Source organism: Hypanus sabinus, chromosome 7 (assembly GCF_030144855.1).
Source record: "Hypanus sabinus isolate sHypSab1 chromosome 7, sHypSab1.hap1, whole genome shotgun sequence".
Taxonomy (NCBI): Eukaryota; Metazoa; Chordata; class Chondrichthyes; order Myliobatiformes; family Dasyatidae; genus Hypanus; species Hypanus sabinus.
In genome coordinates, this window is record NC_082712.1 from 7,994,348 (window position 1) to 8,020,700 (window position 26,353).

Genomic DNA, 26,353 nt, shown 5'->3' on the forward strand with positions numbered 1-26,353 from the left:
AATCCAGATAGACATACATGGTAAATGGTAGGGCACTGAGGAATGCAGTAGGACAGAGTAATCTAGGAATAATGGTGCACAGTTCCCTGAAGGTAGAATCTCATGTGGATAGGGTGGTGAAGAAAGCTTTTGGTATGCTGGCCTTTATAAATCAGAGCATTATGTATAGGAGTTGGGATGTCATGTTAAAATTGTACAAGGCATTGGTGAAGCCAAATTTGGAGTATTGTGTGCAGTTCTAGTCACCAAATTATAGGAAAGATGTCAACAAAATAGAGAGAGTACAGAGAAAATTTACTAGAACGTTACCTGGGTTTCAGCACCTAAGTTACAGGGCAAGGCTAAACAAGTTAGGTCTTTATTCTTTGGAGCGTAGAAAGTTGAGGGGGGACTTGATAGAGGTATTTAAAATTATGAGGGGGATAGATAGATTTGACGTGGATAGGCTTTTTCCATTGAGAGTAGGGGAGATTCAAACAAGAGGACATGAGTTGAGAGTTAGGGGACAAAAGTTTAGGGGTAACACAAGGGGGAACTTCTTTACTCAGAGAGTGGTAGCTGTGTGGAACGAGCTTCCAGTAGAAGTGGTAGAGGCAGTTTCTGCATTGTCATTTACGTATATGGACAGGAAAGGAATGGAGGATTACGGGCTGAGTGCAGGTTGGTGGGACGAGGTGAGAATAAGTGTTTGGCACGGACTAGAAGGGCCAACATGGCCTGCTTCCGTGCTGTAATTGTTATATGGTTATATATGGTTATAAAACCAGAGGCCAGTAATAAAGAAATACAGAATATTTACTTTGATGAGCTTGAGTTCATGAAAGAGAGCCAGCATATATTTGTAAAAAAAAGTTGACAACCAGAATTAATTCTTGATGAAGCAACTGAATATTCTGCTAAGATAGGAAAGTGCAGATGATATTATTTTATTGAATTGAATTTTCATAATACATTTGATAAAGCCTTTCCCAGAATGCTGGGTAGCAACAGAGGTTCATCTTAAAATGTCGGGTAGCTGCATTGTGGGTAGACTTTGTTGGCATCTGAATGTGTAGTGACATTTGCGGGCTGCTTTCAGCATAATTAAATTCAAATGCAACTTAATAAAACTATCATTGGCAGCTTGGTTAATAAATTACATACAAGCAGCAGAGAATCTTGACAAATGGTTGTCATTTCAACTGGAGTACAGTAGACAATGGCACCCCAAGAGATCAGTTGAAATGTAGAATAAAATTTTAGACTATCCCGATGACACTCAACCTGCCAGTGTGACAGACAATGAGGAAAGTAGCAAGGTAATGCTATTTTAGGTAATGCGCTTTTACTTAATGCGCTATATTCAACTCCCTAGAATATGGCAGAGTTCCATTGCTATGAATGGTTCATAACCTGAATTTTCATTAAGTCGGAAATGTTTCTGTGCAGCACAAGATGCTGGCAAATCCATCCCACCAATATCCCCCAAGCTCATTTCTATGTACAGGACATACATGAGTCGAACATCACAACCTGGGCAGGACCGTAGGCACTTCACTAAAAGAAAAATATTTAAAATTCAACATAAAGAATTGGTATGATAAACCATACATTAATACTATAAGAAAATATTAAACTGCAGGACTAGGTTCGATGGAAATTTGCAAAACAAAATGCTATGCAGTGAGAAACAGCTGACTGCAAATATTCAACAGTGAATGGGACAACTCTTGTAAATCAATCATAACAGATGAATTTCAACATCACATCAACCACAAAAAGGTAAATATGCAAAATTAGAGCAGAGATGAATCTTCCTAAATGTCTTCATACCAGGAACTTCTGTGGAAGGCTAGAGGGCTCAGCAGGAGTCATCCTGTATGGCTTGCACCGTACATGTAATAGATGACCAACAAGAAAAGACAGGTTGTTCCACCATTTACAAATTCCAAAAGTGACAACAATTTATATGATGGACTTCTCTGCAAGAGGAGAAATGTTACAAGCTAACTTACAGAGCAACCCATATTCCCTGCCTGGTTAGTGGGTTCTGATGAAGCCTCATCAACCTAAAATGTACTGAAATAACCTGAAGCATATCCCCAGCATTTCAGATTTCTAGCATCTGTAAATTTTCGTTTCCTTCTAAGATTATCGGAAGCCTGTGAATCAACCGTTTCAACTCTTTTGAAGAGAACAGTTTGAATAAAGGGGGAACATAAAGGAAGAAAGAACTCAGACTAATCTTATGCCAATATGCACATTTGCCTAAAAGGAGAACATTGTTTGCTTGGATAGAAAGGCGCAGAAGCAAAGATTAATAATGAGGAGGATGAACAAAAAGAAATTCAGAATATAGAATCTATTTAAAAGTATTCTAGAAAGTTCACATCTTCAATTAAGCCATTCCCCCCCCCCCCCACACACACAGATAAATAGACAAGTATATAATTTTAAAAGCCCTAACCTAACTGAACTAACTGGTTAAGTGATCACAAATGTTTTGAAGACACTGTTTTATTAAAACATGTTTTGCTTAGGTAAAATGAAATTAGAGAAAAATGTTCAATGTCATTCTCTAAATTAAGTAACATTAGTGTGTAAGAAAGAGAGAATGTCTCATTATATGTGGCAGTTTCCATCCCATATGTGCATGGATGTGGGAATGGGCAAGTGCAGTGGTTAACAAGCTATACTTACAAGGAGACTTTTTGGCTTACCAAATTTGTTTCTTTGACAACTGCACAATCTAACCTACTTAAATAATTAAACAGAGCACATGAACCCACTTCCAAAATATTGGCTGTTCTAATTAAATAAGAATGATACTGCCCTCTATCCTCCACCAGCATTCCTAACATGTTTTTGGGAGGTGGGCACACATTTAAACACCTGAAACTCTTGATCAGGTTTAAACAGAATACTGACATTGTACACTAACTCCAATACAAACGGCAGTGGTATGTTCCTACATACAACTCAGAAGAACATTTTGCAAAATCTGTAAATTTTCAGTTGCTTGTGCCATAGCTGATTTATTATCAATTGTATTTGGACGTCCCGAAATAAAGTTCTGAGCAATGAATCTGTGATGGATCTAGTTTAAATTTCAATTTCACCATAGTAAAAGGCAAGTTCACTGCTTTTAAAAAAAGACTGCAGCAACAAAAGCTAGTTCCGAAGAATCCCTCCAAAGGCCCATAAAAGTCAACATGCTATTTCTGAGGTCATACACAGCTAAACTGTTAAAGCTATTCATACACAAACTGGAGACAGTCATCCATTGTTCAATTGTTTTTAGGCAAATTTTGCTGTTATTCATCAGTAACAGATTAATTTTAGCCATCAGAAGCTTGTGAATGGCAAAACAGAGCAATTATACTATTTATATTTAATATAAAACATTCGCCATTGTTACTAAAGGACAAGAAAGTTATTGATAACTTGTCAAGCAGCCACATCAGAAGAGATCTTGCACAAAAAGGGACATAATTTCTTTTAAGACTATATGAGCAGAATTAGGCCATTCAGCTCTATAGACTATTCTCTACCATTCCATCATGGCTGATTTATTATCCCGCTCAACCCCAGTCTGCTGCCTTCTCCCTGTAATCTTTAACACCTTTGTTAATCAAGAACCTATCAACCTCAGCTTTAAATATGCACAATGACTTGGCTTCCTCAGCCATCTGAGGCAATGAAATCCACAGATTAACCTCCCCCCCCAGCTAAAGAAACTCCTCATCTCTTTTCTAAAGGGACGTCCTTCTGCTCGGAGGCTGTACCCTCTGGTTCTCAATTCTCCTATTAGAAACCTCTTCTCCACTCCATTCTAGGCCTCTGCTTTACGGAACTGATACTTTCACTATCTCCAGAACTCAGGATGGTACATCACCAGATATTTAATTCAGAAATATGATTAATTTACTACGCTGCATCTCCAAATAAATAGAGATGATAAATTATGCAGACCAATTAGATCATGATTGCAAACCCTACTCATTTCTAAACCAAAGAAAGCTCAAAATTGTTTCAAACTGCAATAGATTTGATGGGATGATCCAATTAACCAATTAAATGAAAATCACAGTGAAAGTAATGCCAATAATACCAAATTGGTAAATCAATATTTGCCATGGTAAAGTTTGGGTTGTGTGTATTCCTGTATGTAATGATCACTTCTTCATGTTTCTAGTCATGGTAACATTAAAGTTTCACTAAGTTTTATCCCACAATTCCATCAACCCAATAGGCACGTTGCAATTATAAATTTCCTCATTTTGCAATAGTATTTTTGATTACTAGTTCAGCAAAAACTTTTCACCTCAAGAACTCTCTACAGCCCAATTCCATCGAAATTTAAAGTTTTCTTTGCCGGGCTCAACAATCAGTCTATTTTAAAATCACACCTCAAGTCTCTCTCTTAACAGCACTATCAAGGTTGGTATAATTGTACTGCTGCAAAGCTTCAGACACCAAAGCTCAGTCGTAATCTTGGCTGCTGTTTATGTGAACTAAGTAGGTTTCTTTGCAAATCCTAAAGATGTTGATGGACTGCCAATCGACTTTAAAAGTCAGAAAAATTATCTGCCATAAATTTCTTCTAGTGTAGGTAAAACAAGAGAATCAAAAGGGAGTTTATGGACATGTGAAAGAATAAGTTATGGGGAAAGTTGGAGTGTGTGGAAATAGGACTGATGGAAATACTCAAAGTACAGATTTAATACGCCTAATGACTCCCTCAGATCCTATGAAAATATGAATATACTATGATTTTATAAATTACAATTCAACAGCTAGATTGTAGATCACTTTGAATTCTTAAACCTCCAAAGGAATGCATTTACGGAATCCCATAAAAATAATAGTGTTTATCAATTATGTAAAACCTGCAAACCAAACTGAAAATTCTGCGATTTGTTCATTTTAAACTGATTTGAAGGAGATAAGTGGACAGGAGTTCAAGGAAGAAATTACAGAGCATACTTCAAGGCATCTGAAGGAAAACCAAAAATAAATAAAAATCTGGGGAAAAAAAACATTCGTTGAGAGAAAATAAAAATCAGACCAATATCTAAAGATGGACCCTTCATCAGATTGGCAGATGGAAAGAGGCGGCTGGAAACATATTTCAATCAAATTATAAAGGAGGGAAGTGGTAACCAGCTTCTTGTAGATCAAAGCGAACAGCAATTGGCTTAAAAATCCATGAACTGGCCCTTCTTTCTTTATATAAAATACTCAGTTGGAAAATGCATTGATAAAACAATAACAGAATTAGATTTCATATCCTGAATTGTTTTCATTTTGCAGCATACATTGCAATACATAATAAATAGCCTATAAGTTACAATAAGAAACAAAAATAAATAAATTAATGCAAAAAGAAAGCAAGAATAAGTAGTGAGGCAGTGTACATGGGTTCACTGTGCATTCAGAAATCTGATGGCAGTGGCGAAGAACCTATTTCTGAAATGATTAGTGTGTTTTCGTAGTCCTGTACCGAGTCCTTGAAGGCAGCAATGTATGAGTAAAAGGCATGGCCTGGGTGATGGAAGTCCTCAATGACAGATATTGTGGCGGCTCATTTCCTAGCGTATGCGAACCGACTCACAATTAGATAGCCTACGGGGGTTTGCGAGCACAGAGCTTTGGAGCCTCTTCGCCATGGGGGGCCGGTTGACAGAGGCTTAAAAGTGAGGCTGAAGTTTTCGAATAAAGTTTTTCCTTCGACTGCAGTTACCGACTCCGTGTCGTAATTTTAGCGCTGCTTGTAGCACACCGCTACAATTGGTGACCCCGACGGTCCAAACGATTTTTGGACCAGAAATGACCGACGCCGCCTCTGTTCATGCGGTTTCGTTGAAACTGCCGGGTTTCTGGACACAGCGCCCGGACCTATGGTTCCAGCAAGCCGAAGCCCAATTCCACGTTCGCCGGATCACCTCAGAAGACACCCGCTACTACTACGTGGTGGGCTCCCTCGACCAGGACACAGCTGCCCAGGTCGCGGAGTTCGTACAGTCGCCCCCGGCAGACGGCAAGTACACGGAATTCAAAGCTCTGCTCCTCAGGACTTTCGGACTCTCACGGCGCGAGCGGGCTGCCCGTTTACTGCACCTGGATGGCTTGGGCGACAGACCTCCATCGGCTTTAATGAATGAGATGTTGTCTCTGGCCGAGGGACACACAGGCCTCATGTTTGAGCAGGCATTCCTGGAGCAGCTGCCCGAGGACATACGCCTGCTGCTGTCCGACGCGGATTTCAGTGACCCCCGGAAGGTGGCAGCCCGGGCGGACTTGCTGTGGAACGCCAAAAAGGTGAGCGGGGCATCCATCGCACAGATCTCCCAGCCACGCTCCCGGCAGCAAACCAGTCCAGGCCCGGCCACAGAGCCCACTAACCCCCGGCCCAATGACCACTGGTGCTTCTACCACCAGCGGTGGGGCGCAGAAGCCCGCCGTTGTCGCCCGCCCTGCAAGTTCCCGGGAAACGCCAGGGCCAGCCGCCGCTGATGGCTACGGCGGCTGGCCATCGGGATAGCCTCCTGTATGTGTGGGATAGCAGGTCGGGACGCCGCTTTTTGGTCGATACTGGGGCTGAGGTCAGCGTTTTACCTCCGACGGGTTACGACACCCGCAGCAGGGCACCGGGTCCCCCCCTGAGGGCCGCGAATGGCAGCACAGTAAGGACCTATGGCACCCGTCAGGTGCAGCTACAGTTCGGCCCCAGCCAGTTCACGTGGGACTTCACACTGGCCGCCGTAGCCCAACCGCTTCTGGGTGCGGATTTTTTGCGAGCTCACAGCCTGCTGGTTGACCTGCCCAGGAAGAGACTGGTACACGCCGAGACCTTTCAGACGTTCTCCCTGGGCGCGGCCCAGTTGCCAGCCCCTCACCTCGGCTCCATCACGCTGTCCGACAACGACTTCACCAGGGTCCTGGCGGAGTTCCCATCGGTTCTGGCACCGCAGTTCACAGCAGCCATGCCCAGGCACGGCGTACAGCACCACATCCCGACACAGGGACCACCCCTCCATGCCCGTGCTCGGCGGCTTCCCCCGGACAAGCTCCGACTGGCGAAGGAGGAGTTCCAGAGAATGGAGGAATTGGGGATCATCCGGCGGTCCGACAGCCCCTGGGCTTCCCCCCTGCACATGGTGCCCAAAGCGACGGGGGGCTGGAGACCGTGCGGCGACTACCGCAGGCTGAACGAGGCTACCACACCGGACCGCTACCCTGTGCCGCACATTCAGGACTTTGCGGCAAACCTGCACGGCGCCCGGATCTTCTCCAAGGTCGACCTTGTCCGAGGGTACCATCAAATCCCGATGCATCCTGACGACGTCCCCAAAACGGCTCTCATCACCCCGTTTGGCCTCTTCGAGTTCCTCCGCATGCCGTTCGGCCTGAAGAATGCCGCACAGACGTTCCAGCGGTTAATGGACGCGGTGGGACGGGACCTGGACTTCGCGTTCATCTATTTGGATGACATCCTCATAGCCAGCGGCAGTCGTCAGGAGCATCTGTCCCACCTCCGTCAACTCTGCGCCCGACTGAGTGAGTACGGTCTTACAATCAACCCTGCCAAATGCCAGTTCGGACTTGATACCATTGACTTCCTGGGCCACAGGATTACTAAAGACGGGGCAACCCCTCTGCCCGCTAAGGTAGATGCGGTCCGCCACTTCCCCCGACCCACCACGATCAAAGGCCTTCAGGAATTCGTAGGTATGGTCAATTTCTACCGCCGCTTCCTCCCTTCAGCTGCCCGGATCATGCGCCCCCTGTTCGCCCTGATGTCGGGTCCGAGCAAGAACATTACCTGGGACGAGGAGTCCGCCGCCGCTTTCGTTCAAATGAAGGAAGCTTTGGCTGACGCCGCCATGCTAGTACATCCCAGAATGGACACCCCTACCGCCCTCACAGTGGACGCATCAAACACGGCAGTCGGTGGGGTGCTGGAGCAACTCATCGCAGGTCGCTGGCAACCCCTGGCGTTTTTCAGCAAACACCTGCGGCCACCCGAGCTCAAGTACAGTGCTTTTGACCGGGAACTGTTGGCGCTCTACCTGGCAATCCGGCATTTCAGGTACTTCCTAGAAGGCCGGCCCTTCACCGCGTTCACGGACCACAAACCGCTTACCTTTGCGTTTACGAAAGCATCCGACCCCTGGTCATCCCGCCAGCAACGCCACCTGTCCTACATCTCTGAATACACAACGGATGTCCGGCACGTCTCGGGTAAGGACAATGTCGTGGCGGATGCGCTCTCTCGCCCTACCGTTCATGCCCTTTCCCAAGGGGTAGACTTTGAGGCACTGGCAGAGGCACAGCAGGTAGATGAGGAGATTCCGAGTTACAGGACTGCAGTCTCTGGTTTGCAGCTCCAGGACTTCCCCGTGGGCCCAGGTGAGAGGACCCTACTCTGTGACGTCGCCACCGGCCGGCCCCGTCCGGTCGTCCCCGCAGCCTGGCGGCGACGTGTTTTCGACTCCATTCATAACTTGGCGCATCCCTCCATCCGGACAACTGTCCGGATGGTTTCCAGCAGGTTCGTTTGGCACGGACTCCGCAAACAGGTCAGTGAATGGGCCAGAACGTGCATGCACTGCCAGACGGCCAAGGTGCAGCGGCACACCAAAGCCCCACCGCAGCAGTTCCATCCCGCCCACCGGCGTTTCGACCACATTCATGTGGATATCGTGGGCCCCCTGCCAGTGTCGCGCGGAGCGCGTTACCTCCTGACTATCGTGGACCGGTTCACAAGATGGCCAGAGGCGGTCCTGCTCACCGACACCACCTCCGAATCTTGCGCCCGAGCCCTGCTCGCCACCTGGATATCCCGCTTTGGTGTACCAGCCCACATTACGTCCGACAGAGGCGCCCAGTTCACCTCCAGCCTGTGGTCAGCTATGGCCAGCCTTTTGGGGACTCAGCTGCACCACACCACTGCCTACCACCCACAGTCGAACGGGCTGGTGGAGCGTTTCCACCGTCACCTGAAGTCGGCCCTCATGGCCCGCCTGCGAGGAGCCAACTGGGCGGACGAGCTTCCCTGGGTCCTACTCGGCATTCGCACAGCGCCCAAGGACGACCTGCACGCCTCGTCGGCCGAGTTGGTATACGGCGCGCCCCTGGCCGTCCCCGGGGAGTTCCTACCAGCCCCAAGGGGGCAAGAGGAAGCTCCCGCAGCAGTCCTGGGCAGACTTCGCGAGAAGCTCGGTAACCTGGCCCCCATACCCACTTCACAGCATGGGCGGCACCCGACCTGCGTACCCAAAGACCTACGGAACTGTAAGTTTGTGTTTGTACGAAGGGGCGGGCATCGGCCGCCGCTGCAGCGGCCATACGAGGGGCCGTTTACGGTGCTCCGGAACAACGGGTCCACGTTCGTGCTGGACGTTGGGGGGAAGGAGGAGGTTTTCACGGTGGACCGCCTCAAGCCGGCCCATGTGGACCTGGCGCAACCGGCCGAGTTTCCGGCGCCTCGGCGCAGAGGCCGACCTCCCAAGCAGGTTCTGGCCCAGGCTGTGGACATTGGGGGGTGTATCGCCGGTTCTGGGGGGGGGTTATGTGGCGGCTCATTTCCTAGCGTATGCGAACCGACTCACAATTAGATAGCCTACGGGGATTTGCGAGCACAGAGCTTTGGAGCCTCTTCGCCATGGGGGGCCGGTTGACAGAGGCTTAAAAGTGAGGCTGAAGTTTTCGAATAAAGTTTTTCCTTCGACTGCAGTTACCGACTCCGTGTCGTAATTTTAGCGCTGCTTGTAGCACACCGCTACAATATCACCTTTTAGAGGCATCAACTTTTGAAGGTGTCCTCAATACTGGGGAGGCTAGTGCCCATAATGGAGATAGCTGAGTTTACAACTTTTTGCAGTGGCCCCTCTACAACACACAGAGTGCTACCCATTCCCCATGAGTTGCTCATCATTTTGTCAAGGAATATTGTCTTTCTGGGTGGTGCTTTAACTTAACTGCTTTTCCAGACAATGACTTCTCAGACAAGTGTAAGTTTCCCTCAATACTTCATGGGTCAATGTAGATTTTTATAATGTTCCTGAAGCACTTGAAACTCACATCCTTTTTAGCCAGGAGATATTATCCACGAAGCTTCTGAGTTCTACTGACAACAAATTTACTTCAATGCCATTTGTGGTACTCTGCAAGTGAACTGACAAGTTTCTTACATTACTTTTGAAATATACACAGTGGTGCAATTTTGTTCAAATTTCTTTGGACACCCAATATTGTGGAAAACTGAATATAAATACATATTATTTTAAATATTTAAGGTAGTGGAAAGGCCTTGGGTTGTCAGGAGAGACACACTTACTGCAGAATTGTGGGAGGGGCCATTGTGTTACTGGACCAGTGGCTTTGGTTCAAATGAGAACAGGCACAAACTAAAGGTACTGAATCATTTGTTTTTCCATTGTGGAACTTGGGCTTGAGAAGTGGAGCCAAAGATTCTACAAGTCAGGGAGAAAAGGTGGAGTAAATGACGCAAGCGAGTATGAAACTCAAAGGTTCAAGAGAAAAGGCACAGGTAATGTTCAGTAGAAGTTTTCTTTATTGTAAATCTTTAGACCTTAATTCAGTATAGACAGGATGGTTAAGGCGGTGAGATACTACTGCTGTGAGATGTGGGTTTTTGAGGTGCTCAACTGTCTGTCTCCATGACCACATCTACAGAAAGTGCACACAACTATAACTCCTGACAAGGTCTAGGAACTAGACACTCAGGACCATCCAGGATGTTGAAAATCTCCAATAAAACTTTTACTGAGGTGGTCACACCAAGAATGCAGGCTTCAGATAGTAGATGGGTAACTACCAGAAGTCAGGGGAGTTAGCAGTCAGTACAGGGTTTCCCTATGGCCAATCCTCTCAGCAACAAGTATACCCCTTTGGATACTGCTGGAGAGGATGATCTGATAGAATCTGGTCACGGAAGCCGCAGCCAGGCCATTGGCACTGAGGTCATCTCTGAGGCTCAGCAGGGAAGGATAAAGTCAGGCAGAACAATAGTGATAGGAAGCTTGAGGGTTAGGGGAACTGACAGAAGGTTCTGTGGCTGCGAAAGAGATGCCAGGATGAAAGAGGAAAAGTGAGAGATATGAGCATTGCACAGGCACAAGGGATTTGTTTAGTTGGCCATTGGATTATTAATTTGTTTGGTTTAGCACAACATTGTGGGCCAAAAGGCCTGTTCCTGTGCTGTATTGTTCTATGTTCTATAATGCCCTGCTAATAAACCATAAGACCTTAAGACAAAGGAGCAGAAGTTGGCCATTTGGACCATCGAGTCTGCTCTGCCATTTCATCATGAGCTGATCCAATCTCCCCTTTTAATCCCATTCCACCACCTTCTCACCATAACCTTTGATGCCCTGACTACTCAGATACCTAACAATCTCTGCTTTAGATACACCCAATGACTTGGCCTCCACTGCTGCCCATGGCAACAAATTCCATAGATTCCCCATCCTCTGGCTTAAAAATTTTTTTCGCATCTCCATTCTGAATGGGTGCCCTGCAATCCTCAAGCCGTCCTCTCATACTAGACTCCCCCACCATGGGAAACAACTTTGCCACATCCACTCTGTCCATGTCTTTCAACATTCGAAATGTTTCTATGAGGTCCCCACTCATTCTTCTAAACTCCAAGGAGTACAGTCCAAGAGCGGTCAAACATTCCTTGTACGTTAACTCTCATTCCCGGAATCATTCTAGTGAATCTTCTCTGAACCCTCTCCAATGTCAGCACATCCTTTCTTTAAAAAGGAGCCCAAAACTGCACACACTATTCCAAGTGAGGTCTTACCAGTGCCTTATGGAGCCTCAACATAGAAACATAGAAAATAGGTGCAGGAGTAGGCCATTCGGCCCTTCGAGCCTGCACCACCATTCAGTATGATCATGGCTGATCATCCAACTCAGAACCCTGTACCTGCTTTCTCTCCATACCCCGATCCCTTTAGCCACAAGGGCCATATCTAACTTCCTCTTAAATATAGCCAATGAACTGGCCTCAACTGTTTCCTGTGGCAGAGAATTCCACAGATTCACCACTCTCTGTGTGAAGAAGTTTTTCCTCATCTTGGTCCTAAAAGGCTTCCCCTTTATCCTTAAACTGTGACCCCTCATTCTGGACTTCCCCAACATCAGAAACAATCTTCCTGCATCTAGCCTGTCCAATCCCTTTAGAATTTTATACGTTTCAATAAGATCCCCCCCCTTTATCCTTAAACTGTGACCCCTCGTTCTGGACTTCCCCAACATCAGAAACAATCTTCCTGCATCTAGCCTGTCCAATCCCTTTAGAATTTTATACGTTTCAATAAGATCCCCCCCTCAATCTTCTAAATTCCAGTGAGTATAAGCCTAGTCGATCCAGTCTTTCTTCATATGAAAGTCCTGCCATCCCAGGAATCAATCTGGTGAACCTTCTCTGTACTCCCTCTATGGCAAGAATGTCTTTCCTCAGATTAGGGGACCAAAACTGCACACAATATTCTAGATGCGGTCTCACCAAGGCCTTGTACAACTGCAGTAGAACCTCCCTGCTCCTGTACTCAAATCCTTTTGCTATGAATGCCAACATACCATTTGCCTTTTTCACCGCCTGCTGTACCTGCACGCCCACCTTCAATGACTGGTGTACAATGACACTCAGGTCTCGTTGCATCTCCCCTTTTCCTAATCGGTCATCATTCAGATAATAATCTGTTTTCCTGTTCTTGCAACCAAAGTGGATAACCTCACATTTATCCACATTAAATTGTATCTGCCATGAATTTGCCCACTCACCTAACCTATCCAAACCCTGCATCCTCTTAGCATCCTCCTCACAGCTAACACCGCCGCCTAGCTTCGTGTCATCCGCAAACTTGGAGATGCTGCATTTAATTCCCTCGTCTAAATCATTAATATATATTGTAAACAACTGGGGTCCCAACACTGAGCCTTGCGGTACCCCACTAGTCACTGCCTGCCATTCTGAAAAGGTCCCGTTTACTCCCACTCTTTGTTTCCTGTCTGCCAACCAATTCTCTATCCACATCAATACCATACCCTTAATACCGTGTGCTTCCAAGTTTGCACACTAATCTCCTGTGTGGGACCCTGTCAAAAGCCTTTTGAAAATCTAAATATACCACATCTACTGGCTCTCCCCTATCCACTCTACTAGTTACATCTTCAAAAAATTCTGTAAGATTCGTCAGACATGATTTTCCTTTCACAAATCCATGCTGACTTTGTCCGATGATTTCACCTCTTTCCAAATGTGCTGTTTTCACATCTTTGATAATCGACTCTAGCATTTTCCCCACCACCGATGTCAGACTAACCGATCTATAATTCCCCGGTTTCTCTCTCCCTCCTTTTTTAAAAAAAACATCACATCCCTGCTCCTATTTTCTATTCCTCTAGAAATGAATGCCAACACTGCATTCGCCTTCTTCACCACCAACTCAACCTGGAGGTTAACCTTAAGGGTATCCTGCATGAGGACTCCCAAGTCCCATTGTATCTCAGAACTTTGAATTCTCTCCCCATTTAAGTAATAATCTGCCCATTTATTTCTTCTACCAAAGTTCATGACTGTACACTTTCCGACACAGTAATTCATTTGCCACTTCTTTGCCCATTCCCCCAATCTATCCAAGTCTCTCCGCAGACTGTTTCCTCAGCACTACCGGCCCCTCCACCTATCTTTGTATCATCAGCAAACTTAGCCACAAAGACATCTATTCCATAATCCAAATTGTTGATATACAATGTAAAAAGAAGCGGCCCCAACACGGACCCCTGTGGAACATCACTGGTAACCGGCAGCCAACCAGAATGGAATCCTTTTATTCCCACTCTGTTTCCTGCCAATTAACCAATGCTCTATCCACGTATGTAACTTCCATGTAATTCCAGGGCTCTTATCTTATTTAGCAGCCTCACGTGCGGCACCTTGTCAAAGGCCTTCTGAAAATCCAAATACACAACATCCACTGCATCTCTCTTGTCTAGCCTACTTGTAATTTCCTCAAAGAATTGCATTAGGTTTGTCAGACAGGATTTTCCTTTAAGAAAACCATGCTGAGTTCTGCCTATCTTGTCATATGCCTCCAGGTACTCCGTAACCTCATCCTTGACGATCGACTCCAACAACTTCCCAACCACCGATGTCAAGCTAAAAGGTCTATAATTTCCTTTTTGCTTCCTTGCCCCCTTTTTAAATAGCAGAGTGACATCTGCAATCTTCCAGTCCTCCAGAACCAGCCCAGAATCTATCAACTTTTGAAAGATCATTGCTAATGCCTCTGCAATCTCCACTGCTACTTCCTTCAGAATATAAGGGTGCATTCCATCTGATCCAGGAGATTTATCTACCCTTAGACTATTCAGCTTCCCGAGTACTTTCTCTGTCGTAATTGTGACCGCACATATTTCTCTTCCCTGACACCCCTGAATGTCCGGTATATTGCTGATGTCTTCCTCAGTGAAGACTGATGCAAAATACTTGTTCAGTTCCTCCACTATCTCCTTATCTCCCAGTACAATTTCTCCAGCATCATTTTCTATCGTCCTATATCTACTCTTACCTGTCTTTTACTCTTTATATACTTGAAAAAGCTTTTAGTATCCTCTCTGATATTATTTGCTAGCTTCCTATCATAGTTCATCTTTTCCCTCTTAATGACCTTCTTAGTTTCCTTTTGTAAGCTTTTAAAAACTTCCCAATCCTCTGTCTTCCCACTAATTTTTGCTTCCTTGTATGCCTTCTGCTTTGCTTTTACTTGGCTTTGACTTCTCTTGTCAGCCACGGTTGCATCCTTTTTCCATTCAAAAATTTCTTCTTCTTTGGAATATATCTGTCTTGCACCTTCCTCACTTCTTGCATAAACTCCAGCCGCTGCTGCTCTGTTGTCCTTCCCGCTAGTGTCCCTTTCCAGTCAACATTGGCCAGTTCCTCTCTCATGCCAATGTAATTTCCTTTACTCCACTGAAATACCGACACATCGGATTTCGGCTTCTCTTTCTCAAACTTCACAGTGAACTCAATCATGTTGTGATCACTGCCTCCTAAGGGTTCCTTCACTTCCATCTCTCTAATCACCTCTGGTTCATTACACAATACCCAACCCAGTACAGCCGATCCCCTAGTAGACTCAACAACAAGCTGCTCTAAAAAGCCATCTCGTAGACATTCTACAAATTCTCTCTCGAGATACAGTGTCGATCTGATTTTCCCAATCCACTCACATGTTAAAATCCCCTACAATTATCATAACACTACCCTTCTGGCAACCCTTTTCTATTTCCTGTTGTAATTTGTAGTCCACATCAATGCAGTTGTTTGGAGGCCTGCAGATAACTGCCATCAGGGTCCTTTTACCCCTGTGATTTCTTAGCTCAACCCATAAAGATTCTGTACCTTCTGATCCGATGTCAACTCTTTCCAATGATTTAATATCATTTCTTACCATTAAAGCCACGCCACCCCCTCTGCCTACCTGCCTATCCTTCCGATACACCGTGTATCCTTGGACATTCAGCTCCCAGAGACATGCATCCTTTAGCCAAGTCTCAGTGATAGTCACAATATCATACCTGCCAACCTGTAACTGGTACCACAAGATCATCCACCTTATTTCTTATGCTGCATGCATTTTAGTATAACACCTTAAGTCCAGTATTTGGTACTTCTTGCATTGATTACACAGCAACTCACCCAATGGCTGCAAATTTGCCTGTCCTTTCTGACATCCTTACTGCTCACTACCTTAGATCTATTTCTGTTTTCCCTCTCCTCCGCTCCATGATTCCCGATTCCCATCCCCCTGCCAAATCAGCTTAAACCCTCCCCAACAGCTCTATTAAACCTTCCCGCCAGGATATTGGTCCCCCTAGGATTCAAGTGCAACCTATCCTTTTTGTACAGATCACACTTGCCCCAAAAGAGGTCCCACTGATCCAGAAACTTGAATCCCTGCCCCCTGCTCCAATCCCTCAGCCACGCATTTATCCTCCACCTCATTTCATTCCTACTCTCACTGTCGCGTGGCACAGGCAGTAATCCCGAGATTACTACTTTTGTGGTCCTTCTTCTCAAGTGCCTTCCTAACTCCCTATATTCTCCTTTCAGGACCTATCTATATCATTGGTACCTATATGTACCACGACCTCTGGCTCCTCACCCTCCTACCTCAGGATATTGTGGACGCGATCAGAAACATCCCGGACCCTGGCACCAGGGAGGCAAACTACCATCCGGGTCTCCTGACTGCACCCACAGAATCGCCATCTGACTCCCTAACTATCGAGTCCCTATTACTACTGCCTTCCTCTTCCTTTCCCCTACCCTTCTGAGCTACAGGGCCGGACTCTGTGCCAGAGACACAGCCACAGTTGCTTCCCCCAGGTAGGCTGTCGTCCCCCCCCAACAGTACTCAAACAGGAGTACTTATTGTCAAGGGGTACAGCCACTGCAGTACTCTCCAGTACCCGACTCTTCCCCTTCCTCCTCCTAACCGTGACCCACCTGCCTGCCTCCTGTGGCCCTGGTGTGACTACCTGCCTGTAACTCCTCTCTGTCAACTCCTCACTCTCCCTGACCAGACGAAGGTCAGTTCCAGTTCCCTAACACAGTCCCTTAGGAGCTGCAGCTCGGCGCACCTGGTGCAGATGTGGATGTCTGAGAGGCTAGGAGACTCCAGGAACTCCCACGTCCAACACTGAGAACAACAAGCTGCCCTCACACTCATGCTTCCCCTTCCCTCAAATAACAGGAAAAACTGAAACCTAAACCTACCTTGCCTCGCCCATTTCTGCCTAAACCCATTAAGCCAAAGCCCTTAAGCCCTCACTCTGTTCCCGGCTCACTCCACTGCCCGCTGTTTAAGGCTGTGTCTTTTTTAAATCTTCCCCGCTTCACTGCCCCATGTCACAAGCCTGCGCAGTCCCGCCTCTCTTAACTCCGATGAGAATAAGAAAAAAAATCAAAATGGCTTCCCACCACACTCCCATTCTGATCCTCCGACTTCCTTCTCCAAATTAATATAGACTCAATGCTGGAGGAATCAGCAGGCCAGGCAGCATCTATGGGAAAGAAGTACAGTTGATGTTTTGGGCCTGACTCTTCAGCAGGATGTAAATGTTTCCAGCCCAAAACATTGACTGTACTATTCCTCCCCCCCCCACCCCCACACCCATAGATGCTGCCTGGCCTGCTGAGTTCCTCCAGCATTTTATGTGCGTTGCTCAGATTTCCAGCATCTGCAGATTTTCTCTTGTTTATAACGTACCTACATAGCTGTTCAAGTTCAGCTTCTTGTCAAAAGTGACCCCAGTATATTAAATATGGGATTCCCACTGAGTGTCAAAATTAGATTATCCTTCCTCTTGTTAGAGATGATCACTTCAGTACCACTTATCAACCAATACTTGAAAACTGTTCAGGCAGGTCTTGCTGCCTTAAGGTATTGGATAATTCCTTTGGAGGGGAATTGTGAATAGAATTGAACATCATGCAATCATTTGCAAACATCCCCAGTAGTTGACGAGGACCCTCCCCCCAACCTCCATGGAAGGCAGAACATTGTACACTTGCGGTGTACAACAAGAATTAGTGCTAGAACTTTTGCTGTTTGTAATAATGTATCAATGACTTTGATGTGAATGTATTTTCTATGCCACAAAAACTGTTGATGCTGTGGAAAGTGAGGAAGATTGTCAGAATCTGGTTTCATGAAATCTGTTGTTGAACAGCAGCAGTACTTTACAATACATAATAAAAACTGTAAGTTACAGTATTATATACATGCTAAATTAATGCAGAGACAAAAAGTAGTGAGGTAGTATTCATGGATTCAATGTTCATTGAGATCTCTGACAGCAAAGGGGAAGAAGCTGTTCCTGAAATGTTGAGTGTGTGTCTTCAAGCTCCCGTACCTCTTCCCTGATGACAGTAATGAGAAGAGGGCATGTCCTGAATGACGAGGTTCCTTAATGATGGATGCCGCCTTTGTTGAAGATGCCCTGGATGCATGATGTCCACGATGGAGCTGACTGAGTTCACAACTTTCTGCAGCTTATTTTGATCCTGTGCAGTGTCTCCAATGATGCAGCCAATTATAATGCTCTCCACAGCTCATCTGTAGAGATTTATGAGCGTCTTTGGTGATAAACCAATTCTCAAACTCCTAATGAAATATAGCCACCATCATGCCTTCTTTGTAAATGCTTCTTTGTACATGTTGGGCCCAGGATCGATCCTCAGTGATGTTGACACCTAGGAACTTGAAAATGCTCTCTTTCCACTTCTGATCCCTTTATGAGGACTGGTGTGTGCTCCCTTGTCTTTCCCTGTTTTGAAATCTACAATCAATTCTTCAGACTTACAAACATTGAGTGCAAGAATGTTGCTGCAACACCACTCAATCAGCTCCTGTACACTTTCTTGGCAACATCTGAAGTTCTGCCAACAATAGTTGTGCCGTCAGCATATTTATAGATGGTATTTGAGCTGTGCCTAGCCACACAGTCATGGGTAGAGAGAGTAGAGCAGTGGGCTAAGCACAATTCCTTGAGGTCCAAGTCTACAACAGTATACATCAGATAGAAAGTTGGGTGGAGCACTGGTAGAGATGCAGGTTTTGCATTGTAGGATATGAAAAAGGCACAGAATATATATAGTGAATGGGGGAGCTCTAAGCAATGTTGAAGAACAGAGAGACCTAGGAGGCCAAAGTTCATTGCTCCCTGAAAAAGGCAATGCAGGTCCATATAGTGTCAAACTAGCATATGACATGATTCCTTCACACACAGGGACATTATGTTACAACTTTGGAAAACCAAGACTGGTTAGACTGCACTTCTGTCTTGTTTGGTCTGGTCTCTACACAAAGAATATAATTAAGCTAGAAAGGATACAGCAAAAATCCACAAGGATTTTTGGAGGGTTTCATGATAAGGAGGAACTGGAAGGGCTTGTGTGCCCTAGAATGAAGGAGGCTGAAAGGGTGAACTGAGAACTATACAAGATTATGGGGGGGGGGGGGGGGGCAAAGATAGGGTAGTCAATCCTTCTCCTGGGGTAGGGCTATTAAAGCCGCAAGGACACGTTTATGGTAAAAGGAAGGAGTTTTAAAGGAGATTCAGGGATAGCAAAACACATAGGCACAGTATTTGAGATCGAGAATGTCAGCTGTGGTGGCATTAAACTTAACAGGCATTTAACCTGACATTTAAAAATACAAGCCGAAGTGTACAGTCATAATGTAGGCAAATATGATGAACAGAACTAGGGAAAAGGATCAGCATAGACATGGTGGGCCGAAATACCTGGTTCTGTGCTCTACAACTCAATGACTAATAAATCAGTTGGTCATTTCATTAACCTTAGCAATTGTACTAAATATTTTAAGGAACTAATAAACTGCTGCAGATTATCCATATTAGAAAGATATAACGAATCTGTAGATTTAGTGCAGTCAAAAAACAAGGAATTCAGACATAAATGCTATTGATTATATGTGCTTAATGTCGTTGCCATGGAACTGCAGCTTTCAATGGAATATAAATAGAATTTTATATCATTAAATACAATAGCTACTCCCCCCACAAGATAGCCACTGTATAATTTTCTTATGGTAAAATGGGTAAGGATGCAGGATCATTGGCAAAAAAAATGTAAAATTCACCTCAATATTGCATTGAAATTTAAACTGCCATGGCAACCAAAGCCCTGCTAATCAAAAGCAGTTACTTCCAAGCTCCGTAAAATATAGTCAAAGTTTTTGACAAAACAGTCTATGCTGCCACACAAAGAAGCTGGGTTGTTTCAAAATAGCTTTGAGCAGATAGAACTTCACAACAGTCGAGGATCTTTAGTCAGAGCACAGAAACAGACCCTTCATCCCAACTTGTCTATGCCAACCAAGATGCCCATCTAAATGAGTCCCATATCCCTTCAAACATTTTCTTTCACTGTACCTAAAGTGCCTTGTAAATACTTTTCATATATAGCTGCCCAAACCATTTTCTCTGGCAGCCCTTTCCAGAAACTGACCACTATCCAAGTGGAAAAATGTGTCCCTTAGGGCTTAAAGCTCTCCCCTCTCACTTTAAACTTGTGCCCTCTAATTCTTGACTCCCCAACCTTGGGATAAAGATTAAGCATTCACCCTACCCTCATATTTTTATATCCCTTATCCTCCTATGCACCAATGAATAAACTCTCTCTACTACTCAGTCCCTTGAACCTTAACAACATTGCAAATCTTTTCTACACTCTTTCCAGCTTGATGTCATCTTTCCTATAGCAGGATGATCAAATTGAACACAATTTCACTGAATACATTTCTGCAATGATTGAATATGTAAAAAAGTAAAACAGGTAGGGCACATCCGGGTGGGCTAGACAACAGTGGAGAAGTGTTTCAGGAAGAGAATTGCAAAGCTGGTCAATTACAACACAAAAAGCTTTCAAGAAATATTATGGACAGACGCAGGATTCATTTTAATGCCATACTAGGTGATAATCTGATTAGTGTAATTGAAACATGATCTTACAAGAAAGATGAGTACAGATTGGAGGAAGCAATTCTTGCTAATTAGGGAATAACTATATAACAATTACAGCACGGAAACAGGCCACCTCAGCCCTTCTAGTCCGTGCCGAACGCTTACTCTCACTTAGTCCCACTGGCCCATACTCAGCCCATAACCTTCCATTCCTTTCCTGTCCATATACCTATCCAATTTTACTTTAAATGACAATACCGAACCTGCCTCTACCACTTCTACTGGAAGCTCATTCCACACAGCTACCACTCTCTGAGTAAAGAAATTCCCCCCTGTTTAACCTTAAACTTTTGCCCTCTCTCAACTCATGTCCTCTTGCTTGAATCTCCTCTACTCTCAATGGAAAAAGCCTATCCACGTCAACTCTATCCGCCTAATTTTAAATACCTCTATCAAGTCCCCCCTCAACCTTCTACGCTCCAAAGAATAAAGACCTAACCTGTTCAGCCTTTCCCTATAACTTAAGTGCTGAAACCCAGGTAACATTCTAGTAAATTTTCTCCCTGTACTCTCTCTATTTTGTTGACATCTTTCCTAATTCAGTGACCAGAACTGTACACAATACTCCAAATTCGGCCTTACCAATGCCTTGTACAATTTTAACATTACATCCCAACTCCTATACTCAATGCTCTGATTTATAAAAGCCAGCATACCAAAAGCTTTCTTCACCACCCTATCCACATGAGATTCTACCTTCAGGGAACTATGCACCATTATTCCTAGATCACTCTGTTCTACTGCATTCCTCAATGCCCTACCATTTACCATGTATGTCCTATTTGGATTATTCCTACCAAAATGTAGCACCTCACACTTATCAGCATTAAACTCCATCTGCCATCTTTCAGCCCACACTTCTAACTGACCTAAATCTCTCTGCAAGCTTTGAAAACCTACTTCATTATCCACAACGCCACCTACCTTTGTAGCATCTGCATACTTACTAATCCAATTTACCATCCATCATCCAGAATATTAATATATATGACAAACATTGGACCCAGTGCAGATCCCTGAGGCACACCACTAGTCACCGGCCTCCAACCTGATAAACAGTTATCCACCACTACTCTCTCGCACCTCCCATCCAGCCACTGTTGAATCCATTTTACTATTTCAATATTAATACCTAATGACTGAACCTTCCTAACTAACCTTCCATGTGGAACCTTGTCAAAGGCCTTACTAAAGTCCATATAGACAACATTCACTGCTTTACCCTCATCAACTTTCCTAGTAACCTCTTCAAAAAATTCAATTAGGATTTGTCAAACATGACTTTCCACGCACAAATCCATGTTAACTGTTCCTAATCAGGCCTTGTGTATCCAGATAAATTATATATACTATCTCTAAGAATACTTTCCATTAATTTACCTACCACTGACGTCAAACTGACAGGCCTATAATTGCTAGGTTTACTCTTAGAACCCTTTTTAAACAATGGAACCACATGAGCAATACGCCAATCCTCTGGCACCATCCCCGTTTCTGATGACATTTGAAATATTTCTGTCAGAGCCCCTGCTATTTCTACACCAACTTCCCTCAAGGTCCTAGGGAATATCCTGTCAGGACCCGGAGATTTATCCACTTTTATATTCCTTAAAAGCACCTGTACTTCCTCCTCTTTAATCGTCATAGTTTCCATAACTTCCCTACTTGTTTCTCTTACCTTACACAATTCAATATCCTTCTCCGTAGTGAATACCGAAGAAAAGAAATTGTTCAAAATCTCCCCCATCTCTTTCGGCTCCACACATAGCTGTCCACTCTGATTCTCTAAGGGACCAATTTTATCCCTCACTATCCTTTTGCTATTAATATAACTGTAGAAACCCTTTGGATTTATTTTCACCTCACTTGCCAAAGCAACCTCGTATCTTCTTTTAGCTTTTCAAATTTCTTTCTTAGGATACTTCTTATATTCCTCGAGCACCTCATTTACTCCAGGCTGCCTATATTTATTGTAGAGATATCTTTTTATCCTAACCAAGTTTCCAATATCCCTTGAAAACCATGGCTCTCTCAAACTTTTAACCTCAGATTCTATCACACCTGAAGCAACGAAATCCAGGAATATTTAGTTGCCAATCACACCCCTCCTGCAACCATGTTTCACTAATAGCTACAACATCGTATTTCCAGGTATCAATCCATGCTTTAAGCTCATCCACCTTTCTTACAATGCTCCTAGCATTAAAATAAATGCATTTAAGAAATTCTCCACCTCCTCCTCTCTGTTAATCTCTAACAGTATAAAGAACTTTGTCTTATTTTTCTTCCTTCTCCCATACATCTGTTCCTACACTCTGGTTTCCCCCTCCCCCTCACACTCATATCTAGTCTAAATCCACTAGAGCCTCACTAGCAAACCTACCTGCAAGAATATTTGTCCCCCTCCAGTTCAGATGTAAACCGTCCCACCGGAACAGGTGAACAGGTCCCACCTTCCCTGGAAAACTGCCCAATTATTTATAAATCTAAAGCCCTCCCTCCTGCACCATGTCTTCAGCCACGTGTTGATCTGCAATATCTTACTATTTCTAAACCCACCTGCATGTGGTACTGGTAGCAATCCTGAGATTGCTATCCTGGAGGTCCTGTCCTTTAACTTGGCACCTAGCTCCCTAAACTCACCTTTCAGGTGTTAACCTTTAAACCTTTCACCTTTAAATGTGTTAAGTGCAAAGGAAATGCAGTCATAAAAATTAGGATTATTTGAACAACTTTGGGGGTTGCTTTAAAAATCTGAAAAGGATAAACAAATACAAATTTTCCATGCACTTTAATGTGACATAGGGGGAAAAAAACAATAGGAATCACAAGGTTCAAGAGATAAAAATTTTCTTCAAGTACCAACCCCATACACTTGAAAACCCAAGTAAGCCACTCTACAGCTATTTAGAGCCACTTTGAAGTTGTATTTCCCCTCAGTCTGCACGTATCTTTTGTTCATCATTGTTGCCTGACCTATTGTCCATCTGGTGATAGGAACAGCTACATTCTATAATACCTACAACCATCAGGAACAGAAGAGATTTTGCAAATGCTGAAAATCCAGAGTAGCACACACAAAATGCTGGATGAACTCAGCAAGTCAAAAGAAATGAACAGAAGACGTTTCGTGCCAAGATCCTTCAATCAGGAATGATGATGGATCTCAGCCTGAAATTTCAATTGCTTATTCTTCCCTACAGATGCTGCCTGACCCATTGAAGAACACATACAAAATATTGTAGGAACTCAAACTCATGACCTCGTATACTGCCATCACCTCTATTTACCTCAACCCCATTTGAAGTCGCAACTGACATCCTTCAGCTTGGAACCATTCTAGTAAATGCATTCTTAATCCTTTCCAAGAACCTTCATACCCGTCCTAAAGTTTTATCTACAAAACATATGGAACAAGCTTAAACACAAAAACCTACAGCACAATACAGGCCCTCTGGCCCACAATGCTGTGCCAAACATGTACGTACTTTAAAAATTACATAGGGTTACCCATAGCCCTCTATTTTTCTAAGTTCCATGTACCTATCCAGGAAAGACCCTATCATGTCTGTCTCCACCACCGTTGCCAGCAGCCCATTCCACTCACCACTCTGCAGAAAAAAAACTTACCCCTGACATTTCCTCTGTACCCACTTCCAAGGACCTTAGAACTGTACCTTCACCTGTCAGCCATTTCAGCCCTGGGAACTTAATTGTTATTATGCCATCATTTACAATTTTAATGGATAAATAATACATGTTCATTATTAAACTTAAAATATCAACAAGCCCAATTTCAAGATTCCAAATTGCCAGTATTATCCTCTAAAAGAAATGAACAACCTTTATGATCCTTGTGTTCAGACACTACAACTGCCAACAGCCAGGGTTCTTGTTAAAATACCAGAAGTAAACACTTTCAGAACTTTAGAAGTACTTAAAAGTTTTTAACCACAACCAGCAGAATCAAAGCTGCAGCTTGAGTGTTAAATACATATAGTGTATACTTCCTTGAAACTTCCAGCCCCCTTGAGACACTGGTGGTGCTGGAATAGCACATTTTCTTTACAATTGGACCTTACACACATTAACAAGCTATCACTTTAAGATGTTACTCAGCAGTTTTTTTAATTCAGTGAACCAGATGCATTCCAAAAGAATGTAGGGAATGAGGCCCCAGCAGGTTCCAAAGGAGCGTCAGAAACTAGGATCTGGCAAGCTGCAAAGGAGTATTTCTACTGTGGTGTCTGACTGGCAGCACAATTTCCTTGTTTTTGAGATGCATCTCTATTTTAATTATGGACAATATCCATTAAGCTTTTTAATCACTCTGCATTAGTGCGCTACCTTTTTGTATTTGTGTATGTGGACTCACAAAATCTATTGTATTTACACAGCTAGTTGTCTCATATCATTGAAAAAATATTACAATGAATACTAAAAATCTCCTTCTGTAATTTGGAATAGCACCAAGAAAATTCAGTACCTGGAAAGTCTACCAAACATTACAATCAAAAAAAGGAGGCTGGTACATGCATCTGCTATTGTGGTTCTTTCTGCCAACAATGGGATAAAGAGCTGTCAATGTGCTTCACACAAATGAGGAATTTCATTGCACCCTGGTATATGTGACAATAAACTAATCTGAATCTAAGTAACCTTAGCCAGTGGCTGCAGTGCAATACAATGTGTTTATACAACTTATTTATTATTATTTATTTTAAAATGCAGTGCAGAACAGGTCCTTCCAGCTCAACGACCCTCACCACCTAGCAACCCACTTATTTAACACTAGCCTAATTACAGAGCAATCTACAATTTATCAAAACATCTTTGGACTTTGGGAGGAAATCAGAGCACCTGGAAGAAACCCACACTGTCACACGGAGAACATACAAACTACTTAAAGGCAGAGCTGGTATTGAATTCTGATGACCCCTGAGCTGTACTAACACTGCACTGACTGCTATGCTACTGTGGACTGGGTGACTAAGAGGATTATGAGAATTAGCAATATTTTGATTTGACCAAACAAGAACGCAAATGAAAAAGGAGTTGATGTATGGACATAAAACAGGCTACAAGATCAAAGCAATATCTGAAAAGTCTATGTAGGGATATAAGAAAAGTTTCAACATGAGATAAATCAATAGCAATAACTCCAGAAGATAACCTCAGTCTGACTTGAAGAGGACCTCACCAAGTCAAGCCCTGGCCAGATTCACTTAGCGCAGGTAATATCTGAATAGACATGAGTTTTGAAGGTTTGAAACTGCCAAAAGCGTTGTTCAGCCAAAGAAATAATTAATTTATTTGGTACTTTGTAGCAAATCTTTGAACGTTTGAACCAACTGCATTCAATACATAAATAGTTAATATGTGAAGTTATTGTCTGGTGTGGTTTGTCCTGCACTGCATTTAATTTGATTTAATTATCAACAGGTGGGAAAGCAGGCATATGGGATACTTTATCAAATGGGGCACTGAATATAAAAGTTGTGAAGTCATGTCGTAGCTGTACAAATCTTTGGTTTGGCCACATTTGGAATACTGACTGTAGTTCTCGATGCTGGGGTGTTAACTGAACAAGAGCATCGGCAACAAGGAGAGGGGGACAAACTAGGTTTGTTTTCTTTAAGGTGGCGCCAACAAACAATGCAACCAGCAGCAATGTCCTGCAGACTGTTCACAAAACAACTTTTATTACTTTTTCAAATATGATTCTACTACTAAGCTGTGTGCAATTAGAAGCAGTGTTTTTGGACCAGTAGAGCAATCTGGC

The 26,353-nt window shown here is 43.9% G+C and overlaps 1 protein-coding gene across 8 annotated transcripts in view; it reads right to left on the reverse strand.

The window, feature by feature from the left end:
- The window catches only part of add1 (adducin 1 (alpha)), a 173,261-nt gene that overhangs the window by 120,848 nt on the left and 26,060 nt on the right, over positions 1–26,353 (reverse strand). The gene's annotated exons all lie outside the window — the stretch shown is intronic.